The following is a 22,755-nucleotide window of genomic DNA, read 5'->3' as shown; positions in this document are numbered from 1 at the left end:
ATAGTGGCATACATGTGTTCTGTTTTGAAGGATATTACTGCCAGCTTAATTACTGGATATTATGGGATTTAACATCTTATGTCTCAGGACGACGAGCGCATTGGAGTGCGGCGTAGTTTCTAATTCAAAATTCTGTTTGGTGTTACTACCATATGTATGGGCGGTTGTGTGTATAAGGCGAGGAGTACGCTCGTCTCGTCATTTAACTGCAATAAAAAAAAATATTCTGGTCACGGCTGCTCGAGTAAAATCTTTCCTGGATTTTGTTTTTTATTCGTAATAAAAAGTTGTCTGTTCGTCTCGCCAGAATTGGTTTTGAATGGCAAATTTGATCCAAATCCGTTTAATAGTTTCAGTGTTTACTTTAAAAAATATTCTTAGCGATATTCTATTTACAATATTAAATAAAAGTATTATACAATATTTTGTTTCTGTACGAAGCTGATTGAGATGCAAATGTTACTTCCGGTTATACTTCACGTGGCTTAAAGGAAAAAGTTTATCAGGAAACAGTTTTGTGTTGTATGTTTTTATAATAAATATTTAATACGTGTGTTTATTGTATAAATTGTAGGTAAGATTTACTTTCCAAAAGACTTACTTTAATTTTCCTAACTATAGGTAGAGATTTTCAAAAATATGCCATACAGAATACTTACCAAACAAACCATAAACGTCATATAGTATAACATAATAAGCCCAAAAAATGTAAATCCAACTCCACATGTAGAGCACATGCATCAAAAATGATTTCATATCGCAGTAATTTGTGACGGCCACCCAGCGATCGTAAAAACCGCACGACACTGCTTTTATTGGCGGCATCGCTTGGTCCCTAATACCCATTAGCTGAATGCACGGACGGGAGCGGTTATTTAATTAACACTAGTGGATGCGCGCGGCTGGACTCGTGTTACGTTATTGGCTAGTTTCTAGGTTGGTCATGTTGGAACTGATGGTAAAGGTTATGTTAGATATGAGTTTAGAATGCAACTGTGATTGATGATGAGGCAATGACGATAATTGAACGAGCAATTGGAGTACATAATGTTTTCCGAATTTTCTATCACTTGATGTGTTAGTTGAGCCTTATGCCATATCAGCTTAATTGCGGTTTTTTTTATATAATTCCCAAAACTGATGTTCAATCATGCATGTTACAAGTAAAAGATATGACAGTACGATAATTTAATTCACATCTTCTAGATGTGAACCCGACATGCACTAGGCATTCTTATTAAGACATTTAAATAATGATAATAAAGTTTGTGATTAATTTAAACTCTAAAATTATGCAGTTATTTGTCCTTCTTCAAGTCTTGGTTAATTTGCGTATTTCCCTATTTGAAGTATAGTAGATTAACCATATCATCCGTAAAAAAATTATACTTTTACCGATTTACAATCGAAATATGCTAAGGCACTATGAAAATCTGTGGTTTAAAGTTTCTAATTTTGTCGTATGCCAGATAGCGTAATATTATGCCATCAATTCCGATTGTTGGCATTTGCCAAAAGCAATTTGGCTCGAAATGCCGATTAAAAGAAACCGTTTACTTTAAAAATAAATAGAAGTATTGTCCAGGATAAAAAGTAGCCTATAAGCTACAGCACTCAGAGGTAATGTTATAACTAGATTACGGGCCAATGGCATTAGAGACTTAAGATCTCTTCTCATCTTGTGCATTATGGAGTGCCACGAAGTACTTTATGATTCAACGTTATAATCGCACTCTTAATAATGACTTATTTCAAAATTGTTAATTTGTGGCAGTCGTTGGAAAACAAATTTTTGTTTGCTACCTGTTTTATGAAGTTGCTATAATACTGAGCTTATTAAAGATGGGTAAAAAATGAAACCTATAGCATGAAAAAAAGGGAAAAAACTAAAAGGTCGAAAACAAAAATTGATTGTTTGACGATTCCTATAAGTTGGCAATTTTGGAATAGGTCATTATTTTATTAAGAGTGCGTTATATGGTGTTTTTATTGTTTATGGGAAGCAGTACTGCTTACCATCAAACGAGCGGCATACTCGTCTCGACAGCCAGTTCAGATTAAGGCTTTCAAGAAAACAATAAACGATATTATTTAGAAAAGCGTAGGAAGTTTCCCATTCTTTGTTACTCACGCGCCTGATTGTGATCAGCTTGATTCAATTTTTGTTTCTGTGAATCTTGATTGCGAGGGCGGAAGCTCATTCATGTAATTACTAAGCTGAAGAGATAATAATGTGTGTGGGCGATATTTTGCTTCCATTAAATATACCGGGTACCAAATATAGCATTCTATTTAGTCCCTGCATATGGTTAAAGATGAGTAACTGTTGAAAAGCACATAAATGAAGTGACCACAAAATACGATGAATTTAATAATATTTATTTTTATAAATTACTATAGAGGGACGTGAAGTATGTCGCTTCTTAGGTTAGGAACATTGTACAATTTGATCTCCTGGAGACGGTTATCAAGCATGCGGTTATAACTAAGACAACACTTACTGCAATATGCTTGAAAAAGTATGTTGTTTTGACACCAATGCGAGCACCATAAGGGCAAATAGGAGGAGAAGACTAAACGATTGATAGAGTAAGTTGCATACTTTTCTTGGAGGCGCTAATTACTACAATCTAATGACACACATACACTATAGCCACGTATTCAGTAAATACCACAAGTACCACTTAATTCTGAAAGTTCTTCGCCCCCTTCTCGCGTGATAACCCCTAATTATTACGCACTTTTAACCAACTCATTGGACTCTGTAATGTCCTAAATTCAATTAATGTTAGGGGAGCTTGTACATATCGATATATACAAGTACAAGTACCCATGCATTAACAATGAACAATATTATCTAAAGTTTTCAACGATAAACTCATCACGTAATTGTTTTATCAACGATGGATCCAGATAATAATTTGGCTTAAAGCCTGAATGATTTCTTATGTTTACGCGAATGTCAGACATTAAAATTGACCTCAAACGGGGAGTGGCCACCTGAGGCCACGAAGGCTGCAAAGTTTTCGAAACGTCGGGAGAAAATCGAAATATAAAAACCGCGATAAAATCTGAAAAATAGTTTAATTTTATTTTAAAAGCGTTTTTTATTTCTGTACACGAGCAATGCCCAAACTAGCCTTTGCATACTCCCATTGTCAACTACTATACTGCGCCCAGGGCTGACCTTAAACTAAAGTCTGGTCTGGTCATTTCTCCCTTCCAACTGGAACTCAACTCAAAGCAGAACTCTGCTCCCTGTGTCTGGGCAACGCGGTCAACGTCCGAATTAAGGCACTATTCACGAGTGATAAATCTTGTAACCAAGAAGCAGTATACAAATTCTGTAATTCACATAAATGGCGTACTGTTGCATTAAAAGACAGTGTAATGGGTTGTTGTTTTATGTTTAGTAAGTGTTGGAATGGTTGGATGTCGCTTGTATTTCTTTATGACATTGATAACCCCGTATTGACGTAGAAGCAAAGGAAAGCATAATCAAATATTACAGACTTTGCTTCATCCGAATTCAACGGATTTTAAAGCTCAGATATATCTCAGACACTACGAAATAGCTATGGATACGGTGAGCCTATCACATCATGAAAAACCGAAGTTCAATGTTTTAGGTAAAATTTGTGTAATTTAGGATTATACAGTACGTTTTTTACTATGATTTTTTACCGGGACGCGACAATTCGTCATTCACTGTTTAAATTTTACTTAATCAATTATTCGTCTACTACTTCCTTTACTACTTCACTGCTTTTTCTATTTCTATGGCTAAGCAGTATTGTGGTAAGAAAGTGTGGTTTGAAATAATGCTGCTACTGGGCTTTAGCGACATTAGTAACCAGAGTATTAAATCTTGATGACAAGCGTATCACTTGAATTCCAAATTCTGATTGAAGTTGCTACTGTTAGTCTACCCGTCATTTAGTCTTACAAAAACAGTAGTTCCAAGGATAGCCGTTCTAAATAAACGTATAGTAACGCAATCACGTTCACACGTGCTTTATCCTTGCTGCTGATCATCACATCATACTTTCGAATGCGTCCCCGCGTCACGTGTGGTGGAATCGATCGCGCGCCGTGGCCGGCGTCACGCTCTGAATCGTTGAGCTATTGGTAAACACTTGTGAGGTGCAGACTGCAGATGGATGTTTTGTTTTATGTCCGGATGTTTGGGTTTATTGTAGAGATCAAGTGTTTTTTTACAAGTTTCCACGAGGAGTTAGGACATAGACGTTTCATAAATTGAAATTTTATTTCAAACTGTAAAATGTTGTACATTATTTAAATTTGAACAATTTTCTTCGCCTCCGAGTACAAAAACAGTTTCAAAAGAAGAGACAAAGAAATCTACCCGTTTCGAAGAAACCGCTATAGCAATAATAAATACGCCTGTAAAATTTAGGGCTTTGTCAAAAGCCAACATATCATTAGTCAACTAATTTTCTCTGCACACATAATCAGACATATTACCACTAGTGTTAAAATTATTGGCAGACATCAGTAGCCAGATCAGGCTGGCCGGCCAGCCGAGCAAATATCAAATGTCCGCAGCCGTTAAAACGTACCGGTAACTCAAGCCGCAACACTCGACACCTGGTCACGTGACACGTGCGCCGCAGATCACGGGGAATTGGGTTAGCTCGAGCCGCGCAGCCTCCATTGTTGCGATATTGCTAATAGATTTGTACAGGGTGTTCTTATTACAAAATGTTTTGAAGTTTTCTAGAAATCGGTTAGTGAGGTGTGAAGAATGGCTATCCAATTCGGAGATATTATAAAGGGGGTTAATTTGATATATCTCTGACGGCGACGGTCGGAGCACCCAACGTTTCTCGTTGAAGGAAAATATTTAAATTTCATTCCAATGACTATATTATTGTCCTGTCAAAATAAATTATCTATATCTGGACCTTAGAATAGAAGAAGTTTAATGATGTTTTATCAGACAGAATGCGTTTTGAAAAGGACCTACGGTGAATAAAACGAAAAACGTTTTTGAAATAACTTGAATGCATTGCACGCTCGCACTATTTCAAGCGAATAGATTTTTGTTTCAGCACCAACGCGGCACCTCGTCCTCAGAATAGCTGACATTTTTCCGATGTATTTTTGCATCACAATGTTCGTGCATTCTCTTGTCTGGCTTTGACGTGTATGCAAAACAATATCGATAGATGCAGCAATTATCTAAATTCTTATATACATATGATGTTAAAAATGTTACAATTATTAAATCTTCAGACACGTAAATTGCATACTTTCCGAATATTATTTTAACAATCCATTTATATCTTATAATTTTCACAATACAAATACAATTTGAAAAGAACTTTGACACCTTGTATATCGATTAATTGAGTGTTCGGATCCCACATGATTGTGATTGAAATGTTATCGATTTATCATTTTCAGATACGCTCCACTTCATATTTTACTTAACAATCTCATTTAATGAATCGTGCAAATTTTATTTATTGTCAAAAAATATTGTTTTTTGGATTATTTTTACTGATGAATTTGTTAACGCAATTTAGAACTCTTTTTTTCTTTAATATTAGTCTTAGTTTTTAAATAGAAATGCTTCAACACATTTGTGTAGACTGCTCTACAATCTGCATTTGGGCCGGAGTTTACCAATCAGATTTAAGGCAGGACTGGGTAAAACATGGACATGAAATTCGGACCCTGAAACCTCTTACCAAACATTCTATTTCTACACATTTTCTTAAACACATAAATACCAAATTAGAATAAAATGAGTATTCAGGACCTTAAGTATTGTGACGATAGGCTCACAACAATTAAATCGAATTATTTATTTGCACAGTTTCACCCAAATGGAACAAAAACCCATGCAACACAATACTAGAACACGTGATAGTGCATTGACATATTACAATCCACCACGATCGCTTTCTTACGTCGCACGCGCGTAATAGCCAATTAAACTTGCAGTTTCACAAAACAATGTTTCTATTTTAAAACCGTGAGACATCGTGGTGCTTCCGCTGTGTACAGTCGGACTTCTCCGGTTAGCTCGCCCAGACGCACTGGATAAAGTGGGATGGTAGAGTTAAATTAGGCGGTTGGGATGGTAAGTGCTTTGAGGTATTGTCATAGTCAAGTTATGAAATGTGTGTGGTTTAGGTATAAGTACAATAAGAGAGAGTTTACTATGATGCATCAGAAAATATATGCAATTACAAACCTTATTATAATTTATATGTAATAAGATAGGTTTTCCAACTCAAATTTCTGAAGATCTTGTATTGTGTGCTTGCAGTAAAAAAGGGTAAATAAAATAATAGAAAAACTCCTCATAAATTTATTTTTTGATTGGATGAAAAAATTATATGCCGTTGAATGTATTAATATGTAGGAAAGAGTAGTTAGTTACTAGCAATAGTATCTAAATTTAGAAACGTTTTGACTCTATTAACACATCAGTTACTCCATTCCTTTTATTGTTGCCATACGTTTCAATGTATAAGCGACAATAATTACCAGGTTTCCATCAAGCGGAACGTCTGCTACCTTACCAATTTCAAAGAAACAAACTCGGTATCAATTTAGCTTGATAGCCTTTCCACATATGGCCATCGTCAACCAAATTGAGCACTGACGGGTGATAAAGATCCACCGTATGTAGGAAGCGTTAGTTTGTAATAATATCCCACCATATTTGTTTTATGCGGTTCCCGGTGCACGCACGTTGCGTGCGCGCCGACCGTCCGTCAGTCGTCGTCGTGCGCTCGACCGATGCGCACGTGCCGCCCGTCACTTTCTATTCGGAATTTTCGAAAAGATCGAAAATTCTCGCGCTACTTTGTATTTTCTTTTAAGTTTTCCGAACAAGTGATGTACAGTGATGGTGATTGGTGACATAAATGTGTGAAATGAGTGTCGTTGCGCGTATTGTGTAGAAGTCTCGCATGGTTGAAGAGTATGAAGGTAAAAGAGTACCACAGGCCTCTGTTTCTGACACAACTACCCACAAAATAGGAGAGAGATCTTCAAATCTCTATTGAGGTGTTATATTCCTTAAGGGTGTTAGGTGTAAAACTTGAGGATCAAACAATTTCAGGCTTGACTGGCCTCCACGGTTGCGTCGGTGGCATCGTCGTTATTAAGTTATTTGCACTACAATGCTGATAAACACCAGTTAGTTACGGTGTACCGTGAACATCGTGATGGGTGAATCCGAAGACTCGTGTATTCTTGAATTGCGTTGCTAATCGCTATTATTATGATTTCTGGTGCGTGGAAAGGTTTAATGCAAAAATAAAAATAAACTAAGCCAATTTTTATACAGTTTTCGTGAAAATAATTTAGAACTGTACAGAATAATTTGCTTATCGCTGACAAATCTGGATAGTAATTGGTTTTTGAAAGCAATTGGAGTTGAATTTGTAAAAGTTTCGGAGCAAAAGTTACGATGCCAATTTTCTAATAATTGCTTACAGTGTAAGTTAATAAATTAGTTAAGAGTTAAGAGAAAGCATGATTCGACAATGTCAGCAGAGAAAGATTTCTGCTTTTACATTCTGTCATGTATCATATTATAATTTGGAATTAAACTAAAATAAAATCAAGAGTCGGTTAGATAAGCATAACCACAGATCTTTCATGATTAGTTACAAAAACAAACATGATAAAACCTAAGTAACTATTAATGTTTGACATCGTATGATCAATACACAACACACAGTGTGTCCCCCGTGACCATGAAGGCTGCAAAGGCTTCGAAACGTCGGGAGAAAAGTGAAATACAAAAAACCGCCATAGAATCCGTAAAATTAGTTTAATTTCAACACATGTTTGAATCAAATGAAATACCCGGCATCTGTAAACTTACTGCGTAATTTTTTAAACTGCATAATCATTAACTTCCCATAGATTTCACGGTCTGCAGCGCTTTTGTCGCTTGCATCAAACGGCCTTATGCCATCGTTTTGTATTACGATTGAATGAACTTGTCTATCAGGTAATCGCGCTGATGGCTTAGTGGTTTGGATCGTTGCGTTGGGTATACGGATACGATTCTATAGGAAACTAAAATGTAAACAAAAATCTACCGACTTTGCAATAATAATCTGTATTGTATTTTATGTAGTTTTTCATCGAAAAGATGGTACTCTTTGTGTAAATTTTAGTTTTACCTTTTTTGGAAGTAATATAAAATTTGCCGAGATCTATATTCTGGGCGGCGAAGGAAAACATCGTGAGGAAACCTACATACCTGAAAAATTCTCTATAGGAATTTCGAGGGTGTGTGAAGTCTACCAATCCGCACTAGGCCAGCGTGGTGGACTAAGACCTAATCCCTCTCAGTAGTACAGGAGGCCCGTGCCCAACAGTGGGACAGTATATAATACAGGGCTGATGATGATGATGAAGTGTGTTATTAGGAACTACGAGAGATTTTCGATTTCACAATAACGAAACAAATATTTGTTTTTCAAACCGAAATACAACGATTGCATACTTCTTGGCAACAGAAACAGATAATACAGCGATATGTACTCATGCAGTTAAGCATACAAAAAACCTAATTCCTAAATGAATAAAAATGTAGTACATTTGTCTTAGAATGCAAAAGACGATCACGATAATACATTTTGTTTGAGTGTGCGTCGTGCAAGCGTGATTCTAAACTTGAAGGTTTTTGACCAAAATATTTAGTTTTGGTTTGTCACGAACTAACCTTGTAACAGACAATCCTAGGGACTAATGTCAGCTGAATGAGGTAGACATTAATAAATAAAAGCTATTTCGCCTTTTGAAGACATAAAATTTATACTAATAACAGCTGATTTTTCGTGTCTTAGTACCTACAACAAACTTCTTCTGTACCATTTATAAGTCTGTACATTGTGATTTATCTCTTGCGTAAACAATCACGGAAATCATAGAAAAAATTGCGTATTATGCCAGGCACGTGTGAGTATTTACGCAATTTAATACGACAATGATATTGTTATACGATACTTTCATGCAAGATATCCTGGCGTGAGATCAGGATCATTCTTCTCATGCGTATTAACAATATTATTACTAATAGATAAAATGAAATGACACAAATTGGATACAATTGACTTATGGTTTTAAAGCTCGCTACAATTGTCACTAGTGGTTGACTTTTTAAATAGTCAGTAATTACTCCACAATGTCTAATTGCATACAATTTCCTTCGCGAATTTCCCCGTGCATAACGAAAGTGGCAACTCTTACTGCGAATTTGACAAAGACCCGTGTCTCGGAAGTGCGCTGCGCAAGTCATTTTTCCGACAAGAAAAGGCACTCTATTGAATGAAGATTTCTTTAACCAGCGGATGTTTACGCTGAGTGCGTTTTGGGACCGACTTATTGAAGTAATTTCTTCGTACTTAATACATTGGATTAAAGTCGAAATTTTATTGCATTTTAACGTTTATGACTCTTTCTCGTTTTGTCAGGAACATTGTTAAACTTATTTTCTTCCTTAGTTTTTTGTATAGACGGTTGCATTTTGACTGTACCTATGCAGAAAACTAATTCACCGGATGCATCCTTTTCAACCTTAAATGTATCCACATAAAGTCGTAAAATACAGCAGTGTTTCAAAAATACGTTTTCTATTTTTCACCAACACCAACAAATTTAACATCAGCGTTCTTAAACCTCCCTAATCCCTACGGCTAAGGTTGAGAATCTCCCAATTCCATATAAAGCTGTGTCTAAATTTATCCCAGACCGTTTTGGTGGGTTGGACGGTGGTGTTAATGAGAGTCGCGCGGGTGGGACTCGTAAAGCAGATGTGTATGCGACTGGCGATGGATTTAGTTCTGTACGACATCAAAATATCGTCGTTAGGGGAAAATAATGGGAAGCGACCACCTGGGGGGATAGGAGTTTGGGTAAATAATGGGGGATGATACTAGGGCTGGAGTTTGATACGTCAAATATAAAAGCAATGTCAGTAATGCACGAATAATGTCGATAGGTGATAGTAATATATTGCTAGTTAAATAAATTCTGCATATTCGTATTATGCTGTAGTCTTTAGAACCGTGAAACAATTTAGACATTTCTTTATTTGAAATTGAAAGAATCATTGCGGTTTATCACTCTAAATATTTAGATACTATTATAGTTATTTGTACATATATGTATATTGTAGATATACTTAGCATTGCTAACAAGTTGAAGTGTCGGGAAAATATCAACTTGAGAGAATGGAAAGCTGCAGAAATTGAAAGCGCAGATCAATGATCTGTTAATGACCTATGGTTGTCATCACTTTGCTACTAAGTTGTCTTTACATTAGTATAAAAAAATAACCCCAGTAACTTGTCTTATAGAGTTTATACATCGTTCACTTACATTCATATCTATTATGACTTGATGATTATGACACAAATCATAATTTCTGTGTAAATAAGCATTAAGAGTATAAAATACAGAATAACAAGAACAATCATTAAAATAAGCTAATAAAAAACTTAGATAATATTTTCCATTAAAAGGAAGAAATGGACATTACAATTATTCTAATAAGGAATGAGATTAACGACGATTTATTTTAACATGTAAAATTGGTTTTGTGCTAGTTTACCTTAAATCTATTTTATTTGAAGGTAGTTATTTACGAGAATTTGATATTAAATTTATTAAAATGTTACTGAATCTTTTCATAATATGAAAGATTATGCATCGTTGATTTCATATGTTCAGATGAACACTTTGCTCACATTCTATTTAAAAAAAAATCTTTTTATAAGTATTTCATGCATCAGGCATTTGTTAACATGTCTAGGTTAAAGTCTGTGTATTTGTACAGAGTTGTTACAACACTCAGTTCTGTTCATGATGACCTCATTTTACTAAGAATTAACTAAACATGTGGATATGTTCAATATTGATTCACCGGTTTTTATTCAGACCTGAAATAGTTTCGCTTCTGCTATTTTTCTTAACAAATGTTTAAGCCTAGAAACGATTTTCCTTAATATTTTGGGATCGATCTTTGATATCTGTATTACCGTCATCGGATTATTAATTTATGTAATATTGATATTTGATGCACATTAAGTTACCCACCATCACAAAATAAAATGATATATTTCTTATTGATGTGACGGTAAATATTTAACAAAAAAATAATTAATGATTGTAATTACATTTACGAGAATTATTATTATTAATAGATTTCATATTATTTTTAGTGCAAAATGACAGTTACAAAATATATAGGTATAACTAGCTTTTGCCCGCGGCTCCGCCCGCGTTATAAAGTTTTTCAGGCTAAAGTTTTCCGTTATAAAAGTAATAGTTTCCCGGGAGCCTATGTTCTTCCCAGGGTCTCAAACTGTCTCCATACCAAATTTCATCTTAATATGTTGGGTAGTTTTTGAGTTTAACACGTTCAGGCAGACAGATGCAGCGGGGGAGTTTTGTTTTATAATATATTTTTTAGAACTTTTTAAGAGGAACGATCCTGTCATACATCATTGTTGCATAACTTTAACCGTTTACGCAGCGCAGGCAACGCAAGCTCTCAAAACTAATAATTTTCCCCGTATTTGCAACATGTTTCTTTACTGCTCCGCTCCTATTGGTCACAGCGTGATGATATATAGCCTATAGCACTCCACGAACAAAGGGCTATCCAACGCAAAAAGAATTTTTCAGTTTGGACCGGTAGTTCCTGAGATTAGCCATTACTGCTCCGCTCTTATTGGGTATAGCGTGATGATATATACCCTATAACACTTCACGAACAAAGAGCTATCCAACGCAAAAATATTTTTTCAGTTTGGACCGGTAGTTCCTGAGATTATCCATTACTGCTCCGCTCCTATTGGGTATAGCGTGATGATATATAGCCTATAGCACTCCACGAATAAAGGGCTATCCAACGCAAAAATAATTATTCAGTTTGGACCGGTAGTTCCTGAGATTAGCCATTACTTCTCCGCTCCTATTAGGTATAGCGTGATGATATATACTCTATAGCATTTCACGAACAAAGAGCTACCCAAAGCAAAAAGAATTTTTCAATTTGGACCGGTAGTTCCTGAAATTAGCCATTACTGCTCCGCTCCTATTGGGTATAGCGTGATGATATATAGTCTATAGCACTCCACGAACAAAGGGCTATCCAACGTAAAAAGAATTTTTCGGTTTGGACCTGTAGTTCCTGAGATTAGCGCGTTCAAACAAACAAACAAACAAACTCTTCAGCTTTATATAATAGTATAGATTTGACTAATAAGTTTGCTGGTGGTTGGATATATTTTATATTCGCCTGGATACCGACCACCGTACATAAGTGTGTCGCGTTTCGGGATCAGGCGGTGTATATCCGGTTCCAACAGGCCGGCATAATTGTGTCGACTGTCGAGGGGTAATCCTCTCGTCTGTCGACATTCTATTACACCCCACTCTCCTTACCATCAAGTGCAGTGGGATGCATTTTTCCATGCACGTACAAAAAAAATGTATGTATTTATGTCTGAATTTGGACGATGCTATATGTTTTAACATATATTTTCAAAACGATCAAGAAATTATAAATTTTGTCGCTACGCTTGTTTTAGTCTAATACACAAAGATTAATATCTTTTTTCAAAGTTAAGTAACGTTTGTTTGTGAGACGCGGCGCGCGCACGACAGTCGTGTAGTCAATGTGTTTTTATCGGGCAACTAATCCCTGATCACCTTGACCCGTTTCTCGTCTTTAATATCTTGAACGAGATTTTTTCTTATCTTTTATGACTTTTGTAAATCTCTGTTATTTGACAAGGTGATTGTGTTGTTCAATGCTTTGTTGATTGTGATTTAATAGAGTATCGTGTTGTTCGATATATTGTAGAAATGCTGTAGTGATAATAGACTGACTAGCAGTATCAAGCTTGATGCAATCAGAATCGATATTAATAGTTTCCGATTGGGGAATATTTAACGAAATCTTATTTTAAAGTATTTGGACAGCCTTACGTTTATCTATTGCAATTCATCCTACACTGTCACTTTTTCTAATTGACTACATTCATTTGCAAGGCAGTTAGTTATATTATGGAAGATATGAAGATCATGTTGATAAGTCTTATGTTTATCATTTCATATTTCTTTTCATTATTCATCATCCATGTAAAGCCTTCATCATTAACTAGCTTCTGCTCGCGGCTCCGCTCGCGTGAAAATGTTTTTCCAGGATAAAAGTACCTTTATATTTTTCTTAATGTAATAGTTCCTGAGATAAGCGCGTTCAAACAAACAAACAAACACTTCAGGTTTATATCATAATATAAATATAGGCTCCTCATGAAAATATTTAAAAACCTATAATCAAGTTACATGCACAAAGTGAAACTGCGTTTACACTCGATCTTGACCCGCGGCACTAAATATAGTGCTCCAACAATTATCTAACCACGCACCGCGCTCCGGCCGTGGGGAGAGAGCACACGCGCTATAATTAGACACCCGGCACCGCCCGCCGTGACTCATCCTTAGATGTGGGCAGTGCGGTGTGCCGGTGAGGCTGAGGAGAACGCTGTTGTTGACTCCTTGGTTAAGCAGAAGAGATTTTTTAATGTTTCGCTATGGTGTGTTTGATATGTCACTGTAAGAGTGTCGTGTTTGTATGTGGGGGTCGACCGGCTAGGAGTCGGCCTTGCTATTTGATACGAAGACCGAAGTAGTAGAGTTGTAGATAGATGGACGTATGTTCGATTTCCAGATCTGGAAATTCCTTATGATCGGATTCTTCAGGGAGGTTGATGTTAAGCAGGCTAAGCAGAATTTCTTCCGGAATTTCATAAAAAATTGCATCCATCGAAAATCAAGTGGGTTTAGAGAAATATGTTAGTAACTTTTCTTCCATACATTTTTGTATCATTATGTTGTAATGTAAAGTCATATGGTCCAAGAAAGGAACGTAAATTACATTTGTGTGTCTATAAAGAACTTAAGCTCGTTGAAATAATATAACAAAGAGAATGACTCACGCGCAGGTGAGATGGGAAGCGCCGGTCGTCTGCGCCGGACGATGACACGCTGGCACTCATAACTGTGTCAACTGTCACCGTCATTACCTTACATACGTACACATTATGTTGGGTTATGACTGTTGACAAATAGAATCGTACACGGAACCTAGACAAGAGTGACTCATGCGCAGGTTTTGACATCAGTGGCGCTCTAGTCTCAACTCTCAGCATGTCCTGATTTATACCTTCTTTACAATCGTCTATAAGTTATTATATTTATAAACATGCCAGATATGTTTTGTATTCAAAACCTGTTCAAAACCCCTATGTAGTGTCGCGTTCAACTTGTTTCAACAAGTTGCGTTCGGGGAAAGACAAGTACATACGTAAGACAGCGCGACATAATTCTAGCTTCCAAAAACCGTAAAAAAACACATCTTTGTAGACATCATTTTGATGTACACTATAAGATTAATTCTCATACGACGATAAATAAAAAAAGGCAAAATAAAGTTTGTAATTAAAAACTGTAATTACCTGCGTGTTCGGAGCGTTGAAGTACGTAAATTGCTAATTAAACTTTGCCGATCGGCCCGACACGTTGGGCGGCTTGATGGACGTTTCCATAAACCAAATCAGTTCAATACAGCCGATAAATTCCAAAGTAATGATTCGCCGCGGAATCTCGATCTCAAATTGCAAAACGCAATATGTGTGCTCTCAAAACGTTTTGCAATGTTGAGGTGTGAATTTTGTATGCTGTTGGTTTCGCGGTCTGCTTGATTTGATTTCAGTTAAGTGAAGTCTTAATGCTTATTTGCACATCGTAATTATTACGCGAATGGATCGGTCGAAATGTTATTCAAAATTTGATTATTGGATAACTAATAACTGGTCAGCATAACAACCGATCGTAGAGGGATGTTTATCTCTTGCCAGTCGACGTGTTTTTGGGCATCTCTTCATTTACCATCAAGTGCAGTAAGGCATCTCTTCACTTATCATTAAAAGCAGTAGGACCACGCCGTGTATCAGATAAAAAAATCTAATATAAATTTATTTATCATTAACAAAGCAGATTTATCTAGAATTTAATTGTCCTTATTCCTATTAATTCCAGACATAATTATCATAAAGAAAAAAAACATAAATACGACGGTATTAATATTTTCCATACATTCACCGCATTTACAATTACAATATTACCATTACCATCAATGCTAAAGAAACCAATAAAAAATTTTCAGTCATCGCTCAGCAAAGAGTCTTCATTGTTACTACTCGACGGTATCCAACAGAAGCACAATACTCCATTGATTCAGTGTATACGTTAGCGCGACGGTGCCTAGTCAAAACATTCCGACGTGGATGTTTTCACTCGCTCAATGTTGATTCGAGGAATGTTATTCATTGAACTTTTATGAGTAAGAGTGATGCAAGTGAGGAATTGTAATAGAGAGATAATTTTGCATCTGAAGTACTACATTTAAAATGTTAAACCGAGCACAGGTTTTTTTTTTATTGCTTTGAATGACGAGGCGAGCTTGCCGTTTGCCTGATGGTAACGATACGACCGCACATAAACAGTAGAAACACCATCCAACACCATGAATTACAAAGTGTTGTTTGGTATTCCACTGCGCAGAAATTAACAATGCAGTGGTACCTACGCAGACGGACTCTCACATATGAGAGACCACCAGTAAATTTAGATGCAACGGTTTGGAAATAGAGCCTGATTCATGACTTATAACTTTTGAAATCGTTATCCTAAAGATATGGTAACACTGTCCAAAATCAGAATCTTGAAGCCTTTTTATAGTATAGCTAAATCGTGGTTAATTATCTTACTATAATTTATCATTATTATGCGTCATTACCATCATGAATCATTTGACCTACCGCAACATATAAACAATTTGCAACGGTTATTACAGAAATATCAATGTCAATACCAACATAATGATAAAAGTAATAAATAATGGTTTTGTCGGGCTAGCAGCGATGTCGCGAATGTTGAAATTCCCATAAAAGGCCGTCATGTTCGCGTGCAAGGCCAGGTAGTGAAAATAGCAAAGGTCGGAGATCGAAATGTTTGAAAATATGCACGGGGCATGTAGGAAGATATCTGTGAAAAATGCTTTCAAAGGGAAGAAGTGGTTATGGCAGGAGAATGTAAATTCATTCACGCTTTACTAAAATCAAATACTAATTGAAGTATTCGTCTTTAGTAAGAATAGAATATATTTTTGTAACGTAATTTCAGATTGTTTAGTTTACTCAATTATACATCCGGCATAAAATTTCTATCTATCCAATTTGATGAGAATAACCATAATATTTGACTACAAAATAATGATAATAAATATTATCCGCGAAGCGATAGTCCGTCCCTTCTTCATCCCAATTTGGATCCGGTTGGCATTGGGAAGGTCATCGCACAAGCGAAGGCAGATGCAACAATTAACATAGCCGCCTACAAGATGCATCCGTAACTTGCGCCTAACAGTTTTGAATTACATCATTGTGTTCCCACAATTTAGTTTTGTGAGTTCAAGCCTGATCGCAGCAGATCATTTTGTACTAATACATTGATACTATGACGTCTTTTTTATCATGGCTCTATGAAGTATATAATGTATTATTATATTTATATGGCTGACCGGAATTTGAAAGCAATTTAGCAGAAAAAAGACATGCTTAAAAATTAAAGAGAAACCTTTCATGCTCTAAATTTTTCGACAACTTTTAGATATGGTGTTTTTGGGTTCACACATAATACACCACCAAGTTAGTGAAATGCAAATGTGACTAACTCAACAATTTAAACCTCAAAATGTACCGGGGTTATAAAACATCAAACCCGTGCTAAGGCGTTGGCAGACAATGAAAAAATTCAAGGGCTCTGAGTAAGTAATAATTAGCAAGTGATTTGCATTCACTCCGACACGCACGCGCAGCATCCTACATAATGTTGGCAGGGGAATTGTATTGTTTGCGCATCCCATAAGTAATTATATATCAGCTCACGATAGTATTCTTTAAGAGGTAACCTAAGGTGCAACTATCAGAAGCTTGATGTTTCCAAGGTGTTTTGGGCGTTTTTGCTTAATAAACTTTTTATCTATGTATTGTTGAAAATAATCAGCATTCATTCGACGTCTTGCATTTATTTTTATTGCTTTGAGTGACGCGGCGAGCTTGCCGGCCGCCTGATGGTAAGCGATACGACCGCCCATAAACAGAAACATCATCCAACACCTTGAATTACAAAGTATTGTTTGGTATACGTTACGAATATCATTAAGTTTTAGCTAGCAATTACTTATATTTACAATAACTCTTCGATAGTGGAGGTAAGTGAATAGTGTAGAATTTTCAACTTTCATATAATCGAATGAATTCTCCCGATCAGGAATTTGAACCGACTAGCGCAGTACCATCCGGTCACTGTACCATGTATCTAAGATTACATCACGCAGTCCCGTGAGTCATGCTCCGCACCGGTTAGGTTTGCAGACCAGTTTTTGTTGCCCCCTGTTGCATGCCAATTTCACTATCAAACATTACACCATACGTGAGATGATGGATTGTACATCGTTTTACGGTAATATATCGCGTTTATTTTGAAGTGTTGATGCGGTAATTTATGAATTTAATTACTAATATTCAAGGTTTAACACTTTTTATATGCGTATGTTTACGTTTCAGTCATGTATTATCTAAGTAATAATTAGCTCGTGACGTTTAACCGTTCAATCGCTGCCAAGCAAATGTACGCTTTAAAGTTAAAACTAAAATTGACTGAATAATAAAGTTTGTTGTAGATTTCATCAATCGTAATAAAGGAATTTTGCGCTTGCATAACTACGTGAAAATGACATTGATTTAATTTCATCACAACTTCATCTCCAATAAAAATAATAGCCATTAAAATGCTATTAACTTTAACAAATAAACGAATCAACTTTTTTCAAACTTAACGACGGTTCTATTATTAAATCGAACAAAAAAGATGTATTCATTTCAGGTGTTACCGACTGGCATTGATTTTTATCAATAGCAATTTGGAATTCCAATAGTTTTACTTTTTGCCGTTATAATAGTTGTTTCACTTTCCGCTTTCACTGTAAAATCAATTTGTTGGAACGCCGCGGTCTGTGAATGCTTGCCACTCTAAATTCCTAAATTGTTTCAAGATTTGCGGGTTAAAACTATTTTGGAGATCTACGAACTGTAGATTTGCAACTTTGAGAATGGACTTAGAGTCCAGGCCTGCTGCTACTTCCGCCTGATATTCATGATCATTGATCACCCTTATTGTACAAAACATCATCGTCGTCTGATAAGACAGTAAATAAAATAAAAATAGAAACAATTATCTGCAGTAAATATTAAACATTGAACTATAGAAGACGAAGTTCTATCGAGCCCAAACAGTCATATCTTTCTCAACCAAAAATTTCTTAATAAATATAGAATGCGAAAACATAGCCCTTAGCATTATTACGTAGTTTTATTTAATGCGTTGTAAACTGTGTATGACAAGGTCTGACCCCTCTCAGACTGTTTCATGCAGATGGCAACAATAGGAGCGCATTTTTCAACACTTACTCATCCGTAATAACTGATTTCACGATACAAAATACTGAAGATATAATTATGTTAATTTAGAGATGGATTATAGCTGGAGAATATGCTGCGAAAGATTTCGCATCAGAGGTGTGAGTTCCATAAAACATGAATATTTTTAATAAATATTTTTTATATGTTTATCATGAAGATAATCTCTGGTACATACATGGATAAACTATAACAACTGACTACTATAATTTGACATGCATAATCAAGCGGTAGCTTAGTAAGTAGTTTGCGCATTAAAATTAAAGTTAAAATTCGTCAAGTCAAACACCGAGAATGATGATAAATCAGTGTGCAAGCGAAAAAGTACCACATATTGCAAGGTATGTGTAATGTATGCAGTAATAAAAACTAAATTCAATACATTGGATGAGGTCCTTACATAACTATATAACAAGGCGTGTGAATCATTTACATTAGAATACAATAGGAGTGGTTCAGTATCGTCCTCGGTGTTAATTCTCAGAGGCCTACACGATATTAATAACCAGTAGATAATTAATTATTAAATTTAAAAAAAGACAAAGAAAATATCTTGGTAATGCACACTTTCTTGGATGAGAATTGTACAAGTCTTCATTTTGGTATTTATAAATAAACTTTACAGAGTCTGTTAATGTTTCCAAGGAAGAGTGAAGGGTCCAGGACTCCAGTGGCGAAGGAGCTATGTAATACGAATTCTATTGACCATTGCAAACCTGTCCAACGGGGCTGTCCTATCCAATATATAATTCTTTAACAGTAAGAGTGTTGGCTACCTTTTTGAAAATATTTACCATTCGTCATTGTCCATTCAACAATCAATCAAAAGTGGTTGTTAACCAGTTTCAAATATATATTCAATCCGTCCCCCCACCATTGTCCTCTGGGAATAAGTAATTCATTAAAAAAACACTACATTTTCTCAGCTACGAGACGTCTCGTTCGCCCTCTGTCATGTTCCCAGCCTACACAGCTAGTTTATATGCAGTGTAAACCTCCCGGAGTCCATTTTTGGCGCGTTCGGTGTACCTACGTGTTTGAAATTTGAATTTTTGCATACTAATGATGATGTATTTTTTATGATATATTTGGTGACAGATGGGGTTTTTTTTCGATGTGGTGATTGATTATAAATGTAATAGACTACTTATACAAAAATTACTTGTAGGTATACCTAGAAACTTCGTTCAGCAGTGAGCTGTTACTGGGAGAATTAATTCAACGAGTGATTTTGTTTCTAAGTATCCTTAGTCTCAAATATTTGCTAAGATTTAGATAAGTACGTTTATAATCCACAAAAAATCAACAAATTGGGAAAGGTAAACATAAAATAAATAAAGCTACATGAAAAAAACTCTTTATACGCAATATCAAAACCATTCCAAATGGGAACTACTCAGTGACAACTTACTGTGTCTAAACGCTTCCTAAAAAGCATGGAGGCGAGGGAATCCGGGTCAGCACGCAAACGCGCCGTCACCGTGAATAACGCACTCTTGACCTCATCCGGCGGGAAATTGCCGAGTGCCGCCGCTTCCACCACCCTGGGGCCTTTTACGGATATTAATGGGACAAAGGAGTGCGTGTCATCGTCAAACCGAGCGTTAGGTTCCGGACATGGTCCGACGTCCTTGGTCTTCATGGCTTTACCAATGAATTTATCTTGCGTTATTGATGTATGAAGTGAAGTGGAAGCAATATTGACCTGTGGAGATCTTGGTTCCACTAGAGGTTGGAAAAGTGAAATGATGTAAAGCTAGACTAATAGAGAAACGGGTAGAATAATTACGTAAAAAATTATGCCGCCAAATCATAGGACGGATTTTCCAACCACCACAATATCAACAGAAGCATACCACGCGCCCACAACACGTTGATCCATTTAGATTGATTGCTTCACGGAAGCCGATACAGCTTGTTTGTTCATGCACACCGGTTTATGTAATCACTCTGGGCTGCAGCTCGGAAACGTCGCACGTTACGCTACACGCTTATTTGCGAGTTGAAATGGTTCTAGTGGCTCAGTTTGGAATGTGTGCCGTATGACACGTGTGAAGGTAAAAATGTTTCTTTACGCTGCCTCTGTAGCTGTTTTATTTTACAAGGTATCCTTGCTGTGGTAACGTGTCGAGTTCTTTTCGGATCAGGTAGTGATGTTCCGTATTTCGATTCAGTATTTTGTTGGTTTGGAGTCGGGAAATGTGCCAGGTAAATTATATGTTGACCTTTACATAGTGCCTATCATAGCTGGCAAAATTTAGACGTTTTTCTCTTTCCGAAAATGGGTTACATATCTAAAAATGTTGGCCGGAAACGGTTTATGGATGTGTGTAAATAGTTTGGTTTGGTTGATTTTCATTCGTTGATAAAATTTATTAAATATTGATATTATCTTCTTAGTTCTCAGAGTGAGACGGAATGGGTAACTTCAAAAAATGTATGTGACGAGCACAAAGGCACCATAAAGAGCTGAAACAATAAGTTCTTAATTAAAAAGAAGCCCAAATATGTGAAATGATGACGCAAGCGAATCTTATGTTCGACAATGAACAGTTTTTATTTTAGTATGTCTCCAGGTGAAGTACCCGGTTATTTATTTTTTATTATTCGTGTATGTCTGTTTCCTAAAGTACAACTTATTTATGTTTTGCCTCTTACTGTGTAAATGTCCAGGAATCTGAAGATTTGGTAGATACAATTATAAAAATAGAAAAAATAAAATATATACTTATATTCTAAATTATTTAGAGAAAGTGTCATAAAAAACAAGTTTACAAATAATTTCGCTCCAAGTCTCCAATCCAATTTTGGTAAATTACCACAATCTAAGTAATCCATCTTCGATGTTATTCTGCAAAATGTCAGATGCTCGGATAAATGGTTCAAGAGAAATGTCTGCTACTCAGATACGGCATTCTCGGTGTTTCGACTGGACATTCGAGATCTCGAACTATAACAGTACTTAATTATTAATAAGTTCTTTTATTTTTTTATAACTAACTTTTGCACGTAGTTGCGTCCGCATAATGGTTTTTCCGGGACAAAGGTCCAACCATATATTTTCCCGGGATAAAAGTACCCTATACCACTCAGGAGTAATCCAGCTTCCTACTAGTGAAAAAAATTTCAATATCAGTTAAGTTCCTGAGACTAGTGCGGTCAAACAAACTCTTCAGCTTTATATAATAAATATTTAAACAGTAAATTACAGGGCTGCTAATCACATGTTTATCCAAGAGATTTATAAAACCCACCTTACTCGCATCGACCATTGCATTAAATTAATCGTTAATCTGTTACTAAGTTATGAATAAAACAAAATGTATTTTTATTAATGAAAATATTAGCTTGATATGGCGAAGAGCTCACCTACTAACGCAATAAGGGACGTATAAGTGGCGAATTAATACTGACATAAAAATGAATAAATAACTTTAAAAATCGATGGCTCCTAAATAAACTGTCGTATTTGAAAAAAAGTGATATTCACTTTTCAGCGTTATCAAGGTACTGTTTACTTCAAAAGTTAATACGAAAAAAAACTTCATTCAAAATCATTTACTAACTTTTTTTTATAAGTTTGGTAGTAAATACCTAAATAATGAAACGCAAAAAATGGGAATATCGATATTATTTCAGATACAATAGTTTACTTAGGAGCCATTAAAATATCATCATAGTAAGTAACGTTATTTCGATTTAGGAAAAGTTAGAAATTATTTCCGAACAAATTGGGTTATACGACATTATTATAATATAAATTAATGTGGATGCTTGCTTTGCGGTGTAATGCATAGTCAATTTTCCTTGTTATTGTTTGTCGACGTCTACTCATTGTCTACAAGTGACCCATATATTTAATTACTCATTATTAAATTACCTTCTATAATTATACCTATATACATACTTATATTTATATCTTTGCACGTATCACTCACACACAGCAATATCAAAAACAGTTCGTTGTATTTCCATACACTCAATATATGCTTGCGTTCTGCAAAAATCCTCATCTATATTATTTTCTGTATTTTGGATACTTTTAGTATCCAAAATACAGAAAATAATTCCCTTGTTACTTTTGGCATGCCTAACTATTAATCAGTTTTATTATTTATATCAATTTGACACGCGCCGGCATAAT

The 22,755-nt window shown here is 35.7% G+C and overlaps 1 protein-coding gene across 1 annotated transcript in view; it reads left to right on the top strand.

Moving 5' to 3' along the window:
- Positions 1-6,744: 6,744 nt before the first annotated feature.
- LOC119188405 (adenomatous polyposis coli protein-like) overlaps positions 6,745-22,755 on the top strand; it is a 55,536-nt gene continuing 39,525 nt past the window's right edge. The window contains 1 exon segment of the mRNA XM_037441167.1: positions 6,745-6,966. The gene's annotated coding sequence lies outside the window, so the exon portion shown is untranslated.

The sequence above is a fragment of the Manduca sexta genome, chromosome 21 (assembly GCF_014839805.1).
Source record: "Manduca sexta isolate Smith_Timp_Sample1 chromosome 21, JHU_Msex_v1.0, whole genome shotgun sequence".
Classification (NCBI taxonomy): Eukaryota; Metazoa; Arthropoda; class Insecta; order Lepidoptera; family Sphingidae; genus Manduca; species Manduca sexta.
Note: the sequence above shows the minus strand (reverse complement) of the source record. Positions and strands in the feature narration are given on the sequence as shown.